Source organism: Cynocephalus volans, chromosome 1, assembly GCF_027409185.1.
Source record: "Cynocephalus volans isolate mCynVol1 chromosome 1, mCynVol1.pri, whole genome shotgun sequence".
NCBI lineage: Eukaryota > Metazoa > Chordata > Mammalia > Dermoptera > Cynocephalidae > Cynocephalus > Cynocephalus volans.
The window spans coordinates 296794246-296803083 of record NC_084460.1 but is presented as its reverse complement, the minus strand read 5'-3'; the positions used below and the strand labels follow the sequence as shown (position 1 = coordinate 296803083).

Below are 8838 nucleotides of genomic sequence, written 5' to 3'. Positions count from 1 at the left end.
CTGCCCTCAGGACTACCAGCTGAAGAACAACACCTGTGTCAAAGAAGGATTAGTGTCCCGAATGTATAAATAACTCCTTCAAATCGATAGAAGGCAAATAACCCAATATATTGAAGGAGAGGAAGAGGATCAGAACAGGCAATTCACAGAAGAAAAATCTCAAATGGCCAGGGAAGGTGTGAGAAGCTGCCCGACCTCATCAGCAAATAGGGAAATGTGAACAAATACCTACTTGGGATACGATTTTGCACCTATCAGATTGGCAAAAACTGGAAAGTGTGACAATACAGAGTGTTAGCAAGGACACGGAGCAAAGGGGACCCACAGCCACTACTCCTTGGGATGCAAATGCAAAGTTGAAAATGCGCAAAGCCAAAGCCCCAGTAATTCTACCTTGGGCAGGTGTGCAAGGAAGCAGTTATGAGATGGTTAACTGCCGGGGACATCCTGAAGTCCCCAATGGGAGCTCAAATAAATGGTGGGAGGGGGGATTCATACGTGGAATGCTAAACAGTGGTGAAAATGAACTGAAGCTACATGCATCCACATAGATCTCAAAAGTGTGATTCTATCTATAGTTTTAAAACATTCAAGACAATACAAGATTTGGGGAATGTTAAGAAGGTAAAAATACTAAAATGTACATGGTCCGGGGTGGGAAGGGGATTGATTGCAAATGGGTGTGAGGGATCTTTCTGGTGGTGATAGGAACATTATAAAACTGAATAGTGTTGATGGTTGCACAGCTGTAAACATTTGCTAAAAACACAGTGAATCATACCCTTACAATGTGTGGATTTTATGGTATGTATATTATACCTCTATAAAGCCGCTAAAGAAAAAAGTTTTCAACATGAATTGTATTCCATTGACACTAATGAAAAAGTAAAACTTAATTGCATTCCACGAATTTGAATTATTTTCCTCAAGAGTATGAATTGAATGAAGGTAAAAATCTAAAATTATTTTCATCAACTTCTCAGCCTTTTGGCTAAGATCAAGTGTAAAATTATTTTCGTGGGTTTTCAAAAAATATTTTTCTTCTAAACTATTCAAAATTATCTATTGAAATTAAAAGACAAAGTTTTAATAAATGGCTTCAGAATTTTAAATCAAAATTACACAGAGCTGAAATTTTAAATTTATTTTCACTAATTAAATCTTACTAAATGTTTTAATAAAAATAACTCGATATGCAAATTTAGTATTCACAGTCTTGTTGCTAATATAAAGAGATAGAATTGTGCTTTATACCTGTTATGTTTAGACGTGTAAGTATGTATAAAATGCTATATGTACAAAAATTATTTTAATCCTTATAGAGAGAATAGTGTGTGGGAGTATAAGATACTATATATATAGAAATGATTTTAATTCTTATAGAGAGGGCATGTGTGTATGTGTGTGCGTGCATCTGTGTACACATAGAGAGAGAAAAAAAGCTACAAATTATTCAGTATTACAACATGTTCCTTGGCCACCATGTGCAATTGTGAAAGATCTCCAGATTCAAGAATTTGAAAAGGCAAAGACGCAAGAAAATGCACATTCAGCCCAACCAAGAAATTGTTCTTGAATATTCAAGAACGTATTGAAGTCATACTCTCCAAGAGGCAGAATGTGACTAAGTGACCAGTCTGTCTCTTTTCTCACCCAAATGCTTGCGTGACCCAGTTTTCCCCACTCAAGAGCACTGTGTCTTCTCAGCTGCGGTAGGACAGCATACACACTGTCTTAGCATTGGGACTTGACCACTTTTTTTCAAGAATGTGAGACAGAGATGAGAAATTTTTTCCAGGAAGCCTGAATGGCATTAGTCAAAACAGCTGTTATTTAGGGTATGGACCCCCCTGTACCAGTGCCAGGCACACCCGATCCCTAAGAGAGCACTGGCTTTGACAACATTCAAAAATCACTGTTTTATAAAACAAACGTAACAAAACAAAAATTCCAAAAAATTCCATAAATAAAATTAAAAAGCAAATGAGAAAATATATTTGCAACATACATGACAAACCAAGGGTATAAGCCATAGTATTATTACTATGTAAAAAATAAATAAATGTTTTTAAGAGTACCCCCAAATGAAAATGCGTAAAGATAACGACACCAAACAATACATGAAAGAAAAACAAACAAAAAAACCCAAGTCATTCAAACTTATGAGGAGCCCTTGCCTTCCAGGTAAAAGAGCCCCTGATTAATATCCTGGGTGGGCTAAAGGCCTTGTGATTGCAAGTTTAAGAGAAGACCAGCCTTTTGAGAGAATCAGGAATTGATGGGAGCCCATGGGAGAAGGGGACCAGGGGAATCCTAATGATAGGAGAGCCTAGGGCGCCCGGGATACACTTCAAGGAAGCAGGCTGGGGCGGTCACTGTCAAATGTCGTAGAGAGGCCCGGGAGGGAAGGGACAGCTTACTTTGGCTTCAGGTCAGGAGTTGAAGGGAAGGAGAGGCTGTGCTCTCGTCAGTCCTCATCATGGTTGCCCTGAGGGCACATTATGAGCCACCACCATGCAAGGCACCTTCAGGGGCACCCCTTTGGAACCTGGCAGGCTTTTTCTCATTTGCCAGTGACCTTGGAAGGAGCCAACTCAGTAAAACAACGGCTTTGCTAACTGCAGATTTGAAAACCAGGACCAGAAGCTATTATAATGAACCACTTCCTCTACAAGCACAGAAAGTAAAATCGCCAGCTTTTGCCTAGGTTATTGGATGCTACATCTAACACATCACTTCTTCTTTTATAAAATAAATAGCTAGAAATTTTCTGATATCGTCATTAACTTAAACTAGCAATAAACATTTAACTAGAATTTCATGACAAATAGCCAGAGAGCCTACAAATAACTTATTTTTATTTGCCATTAACTGTGCTATGCACTTTTCTACTTAACAAGAGACTTTATAAGTCATTATTAAAAGGAAATATTAGGTGAGCCAAGCCTTGGAAACCATCTTATTTGCCACCATATCATAGTTTTGTATATTAAAGAATATAGGGCCAGATCAAATTATAACACTTTTCTAAGTCATCCTTTTTATAGCCACATTCTCACTAGAATACTGTGCTAACGTAAGTGGCACTAATTTTATCCTCGATGTAACTAAACTGAAATAATTACAACGCTCCAGTTATTGCTGCTCTCCTGGGCCTCTCATCCACGAATCACCATCTACTTGCAGAGGAACTCTCCAAAGGTGTTAATCGTTTGCCACCTTTTAAGGGTGGTCTCTAAAGCAGAATTTCTGGATTACATCTGAAATTGTACCTGATTTTGCTAAATAAGCACTGTCTAAAAGAACCAGGAAAAGTGTAAATTTAGACCTTTTTTGAGTCTGGTATAGCAGTGCATGGAGGGAGTTTACCCTGAAGATCCCTCATGGGGCAACTAACTCTGGCTGAGGTCACTTCCTCTGCTCCTGGGAGCTTCACAGAGACAGCGTCGACGTCCCTTGTGGTCATTCTAAGCCACACACACTGTAAGGCCCTAAGAAGACCAAATTTCATCTCTGTGTTGCTCTTCTCTAACAGCCCATCTCAAGGTTTTGTTACTGATATTGTTTTTGTCATTTGTTATCATTATTTTTGCACTGTGCTGTTCTGCCACCGAGATAGAATGATTAAATAATTTTCATGAAAAGAGTTGACATAGTATGCATAGCCAGACTACTAATACACCTAGACAAGTAAATAATGTAATTTTATAAATTTTACTAAATGTTTTAAAGAAAGAATCCTGAGATGCTGCTTCACCTCGGACCACAGTGCTGGTGTCTGTGTGTGGCTGCACATGAGCAAGTGGGCTAAATTTACATCACACCCGACACTTCTGTATTCTAAGGGTTAAAAATAATAAGCCTAAGCATGAAGGCACGTAGTAGGTGCTTGTTAAATTCTGTTTAATGAATGTTAATGAAACGCAGGTTCACCTGGATCACTTTGTTTTTACAACTATTTCAGAAGCACAATAAGTTCATAAGATCACGAACTGCTAACTGACCTTCTACATTATTTCATGATTCGCTCCCAGCCTCAGCCTCAGACTCTGGCAGGAATGGCCGATTGTACAGTAGAGAGCATTTGGCTTTGCACTAGACTCTGCACTGGGGCAAGGCAGGTGCTGATGGTACTTAAAGAGATGCTCAGTCCAATGGGAACCACCACATTCAAGCGATGCAAAGATATCCAGACATGGCTCGGGAAATCTAAGGCAAGATCGTGAAGGGCATGTTGATGTGGGTGGAAAATGGCCAGACATCAGGTAGGAAGATAGCACTGGTCTGGGTGGGGGGAGGGGAGCACAGAGGTTTATTAGATTCAGGGCCCCAGGGTGGAGACACCCAGCCCCACTGAGGCAGGTTCATGAATGGAGGTGGGTCAGAGAGTAGACCCATTACAGGAACAAAAACAAGGCTCAAGGCCAAAGTCTAGGCAAAATTACTCAGACCAGCAGTGCGTATGGTGATCTGGGGCTCATTTATAATGAACCACCAAGTCAGAGTTGGGCTAGCTACAAAGGGGAAAACTTGGATTGGTCGATTGGTTTGGATGAGTTTAAATATCTGTCCAGGAGGGAAAGAGGGAAAGGAATGTCCCTGGGGCCCCAGCTAAAGAGGGACTCTGAGGCTGTGCTATGTAAATGTGGAACTGACACAGATAATTACAACTGGTCTGATGTCATTCCACCTGGGCTATAAAATCATTTCATTTGACCCAATATGATTGTAAAATCCCCTATTGTGAAAACAGGGAGAAAGGGGAAGCGTTAAATAGGATTTCCCTCCAAACTCAACAGTTTTCAAAATTGGACTTGTGGTAGACAAGTGAATAGTGCATATAGCAAGACAAGGAAACTTTTGTTTAAAAACCTGTATTTCAGACTGTCAGTTCTTAAATTACAGCTATTAGTTCCTACTGCTGCTCAGGGAAATTGTGAAAGACTTTGAAATGGGCAAAAACAAAACAAACAAAAAAGGATTACTGTGTATTCTGTCTAGCATGCCTTTTGGGGGTCCCTGTTCCCAGTCTTTGAGCTATTTTTCAACTCTGTATAAGAAAACTGATACTTATGCAAATTATATTTGCCCATAGAAGTGCAAATTAGTTGTGTCAGCCAGAATGCAATTGATTCCTGACCCATTTTGCACCTACTGGTACAATCATTTCTGTATCCCTTATGTGCCTTTACGTGAAGAGTTCTTGGAATTCTTCTTTGAACAGGTTGTAACATCTTACAGATTCCCTCATTCATTAATAAATTAAAAGTATAAGAGTGACGATTAAACTCTCTTTTAAAGATTCTCTTTAAACAGAAGGGTTAAGAATACTCAGTCAATTGGAGAGGTGAAAGGCTGTATTTACATGTATTAGAATAGGAATAAAGAAAGCCAAAAGAGGTAGCATTAGTGCCAGAAAATCTGAGAAATGGACATTGGAAGACTGGGCTCCACTCACAGTGCTGGCACTGGCTGTGCAGCTGTGGCCAAGTCCGTGCCTCTCTCTGGGACTCAGTTTCCCACTCTGGAGAAATGAAGGTGAACTACAATAGCTCTGATTCCTGTGGTTCTACACCATCAATTTCACTAGATTTGTCTTTAACATGTGGCTTATAATTTAGTACAAATGTAAAATCCTGTCCTATCCTAAAGCATGAATTCAAAACATCAAAAATTGAGTTAAAACATATGGTTTCCTAAATAAAGAGCAAAATCTCTGTTTACCCATCACTAATGTCAGTGCCAGGTGCTCCTGGCAGCCAGACTGCAGTCTCGGCACTCCTTGAGGAAGAGCCACTACAGCTGGGAAGACCAACAGGACTTTGTTCACTTAAAAGAGGCGCATGGGAAGGAGGGGCAAGGCTGGTGGACAGCACGGGAAGTGTCCACAAGCCCAGACCCGTCTTCAACCAGAGAGGGTTTAATGTAACCATCCTGTGGTAGAAAGAACACCGTCCTGACTCCAGGACTACCATGAGTGAATCAAAGAATCAACAGATACAGCAGATCTTGCAAATTTTAATCTGAAAAAAAGGAGGGAGGATAACTAAATTAACAGACTGCAGTCCATTAGTTTTGAAAATATACATATATTCAGAGTATATATATATATATATATATATATATATTCATATATATAAATTTCAGTGCTGCAGTAAAATGTTCCAAATGTCTATGAAACTTTCAAGTTATTTATTTGCAACTCTTTGTTGAGTGTTTACAGGCCTAGATTTAGCTGGGCAGGGAGAGGAGCCCGTGAAAGAGCCATCACCAGCTGGCCACAGCTTTGGGACAAGTTGACCACTCACCTGGCAGGACAGCTTTAGAGAGACTCTACAAAGTGACTGCAAGTCCAGACCGTCCACCCAGAGGGTGAGGGAAGGATAAGGGACAATCCAGCTTCCATGCCCCTTTGCTCAAAGCTCACTCCCCAGAGCCCCGATGCCCCTGAACTTTGGGGCTGGGCATGAATGGACCTGGTGGGACCTACATCATTACTCCTTGGTGACAACAGGGATGCCCAGAGGCAAAAGACAAGGGGCATATGGCATGGGTGTGAGGCCAGGCATAGTAGGTCCTGCCCTTGAGCCACACAGGGACTGGTGTAGCCACCACGGTGGGTCCTAAGATGATAGTGACACAGCTGTGACCAGATCCCCTCATTGCAAGGGCCACTGTGGTCAGCGCACAGACACAGAAGGTGTGTAAGAAGCCCCGGCACACAGTAAAGTTCCTGTGGCCTTTACTTACAGTTCTCTCTTGGCTTTATTTACTGTCCTCCTTTTTATCCATGATTTAAATGCCCAGTCGTTTGCATGTTCATGGTTCAAGTAAGGCAACTAGATTTTTTTATTCCTCTTACTTTGCTTCATGAATCAACATGAAATACATTTTAAACAACTCTTGAAGGAAAGTCACATTTCTAGTATCTTCACTAAACTAGGAAAAAAATCACATTTTATCTAGGAAAGTCCACTGTCCTAAGTTGAAGTTGTCCCTAGAGCCATTAAAATCCAGGTCCTAGAGCCTGTATATATTTTACAACTCGCTCCCTGTTAGCGGGCCCTCAGTCCTCTGCAAAGGAGCAGTCACCAGCCAGTGGAATGGCAGCAGCAGGTAGGCCTCGCTCTCCAGCGTCTGCAGAGCGCAGCTTCCACTTCGACTGGTGCAGTCCTCCGACTCACATGCTCTCTTTCCGTGTTGTATTTGCCATGAGTCCACAGCCACGTCCAAGGGACATTTGGCCTTGACTTCTGAATTATGCTCCTTCAGCAACATTTTTCTACCTCTATTGACGTTATTTTTAGTCTCTAATTTTAGGTGTCATACTTACAGTATTCTTCATTGACTCAAAAAAGTATCGAAGAGCAAACATTAGTTTTCTGGCACATGCTCATTATTATCTGCATGACAAAGGAAAAGTACTTTCTACTCAGCAATCCCTCTGCTGCGCATATACCCAAAGGAAATGAAATCAGTATCACACAGATATCTGCACTCCCGTATTCATTGTAGCATTATTCACAGTATCCAAGATATGGAAACAACCTAAGTGTCAGTCGACAGATGAATGGATATATATATATATTCAATATTATTCAGCCTCAGAAGAGAGGGAGATTCTGCCTTTTACAACAATATAGATGAACCTGGACGAAATTATGCTAAGTGAAATAAGCCAGACTAGGAAAAATACTGCACGTTCTTACTTATATGTGGAATTCTTTTCTTTTAAGTTGAATGCATAAAGGATAAACTGGTGGTTACCAGGGGCAGGGGAGGGGAGGAGGAAATAGGGAGATGTTGGTCAAAGGGTACAAGTTGCAGATATGTGGGATGAAATAGTCTACAGAGATAAGGTGCAACATGATGACTATAGTTATAATATTGTATTATGCACTGATAATTTGCCAAGAGAGTAGATTTTACATGCTCTTACCGCCAAAAGAAAGAGTAACTATATGAGATGACGGATATGATAATTCACTTGACAATAGGAACCATCTCACTATGTATATCAAACATTGTTATACACCTTAAATATGTGCAGCAAAAAAAAAAAAAAAAAACCAATAACAATAAAAAGAAAAGTACTTTGTTAATTTTGAAGATCTGTGCAAGGTAAATGATCCAGGCAACACCACCCTGGAAGTAAAATTACAAGCACAACAGTGGTCTTTCACAGAATTTTAGGGGGTTTTTTTGACCACCACCTGCTATGTCAGCTACCAGACCTGCTCATGCCAGTCTCTGCTGGGGTCTCCCAGGGAAACCATGTTCAGGTTCTAGTTTCCTATCGTGACTGCAACTAAGTGTCCAGACATGGGCAATAAAGCTCAGATGCAAGCTGAGGCCCCTGAGCAGTACTGTTCAGTTCTTGCAAATTTTACTTTCCTTTCCCAAGGGTCCTCTTTTGCAAGGAGGGATGGGACAACGGACAATCTTTGCCATGGGATCTCAGCAGATCTCCTGGTGTTGGCTCCCAGGCTCACTAACTGACAGGCATATCCAGAAAACTGGCTCCTTAGGGCTGGCCAGTTAGCTCAATTGGCTAGAGCTTGGTGCTAATAACACCAAGGTCAAGGGTTCAGATCCCCTTATTGGCCAGCCACCAAAAAAAAAAAAGGAAGAAGAAAGTTGGCTTCTTGTCACAGAGCTCAGCATTACCCAGTTGTAAAGAACTTCAAGCTTGGAGTGTCCTGAATCACCCGTGGGTGGTCAACAGGTCTGAGGCTCCCTGGGAGAGGACTGAGCCTCAGAAGAACAGGGAGGCTCAGCCCCTAGCCAGTGTCTGCATGTAGAGTGACCAACAGTCCTGGGATGTGTCCCAAGGACCAA

General features: G+C 41.2%; 1 non-coding gene across 1 annotated transcript; it reads left to right on the top strand.

Annotated features, from left to right (window-relative positions):
- Window positions 1-8532: 8532 nt before the first annotated feature.
- TRNAI-AAU (transfer RNA isoleucine (anticodon AAU)) lies at window positions 8533-8607 on the top strand. Its single transcript has one exon. It is a non-coding gene; the product is annotated as a tRNA-Ile (tRNA).
- Window positions 8608-8838: the final 231 nt, after the last annotated feature.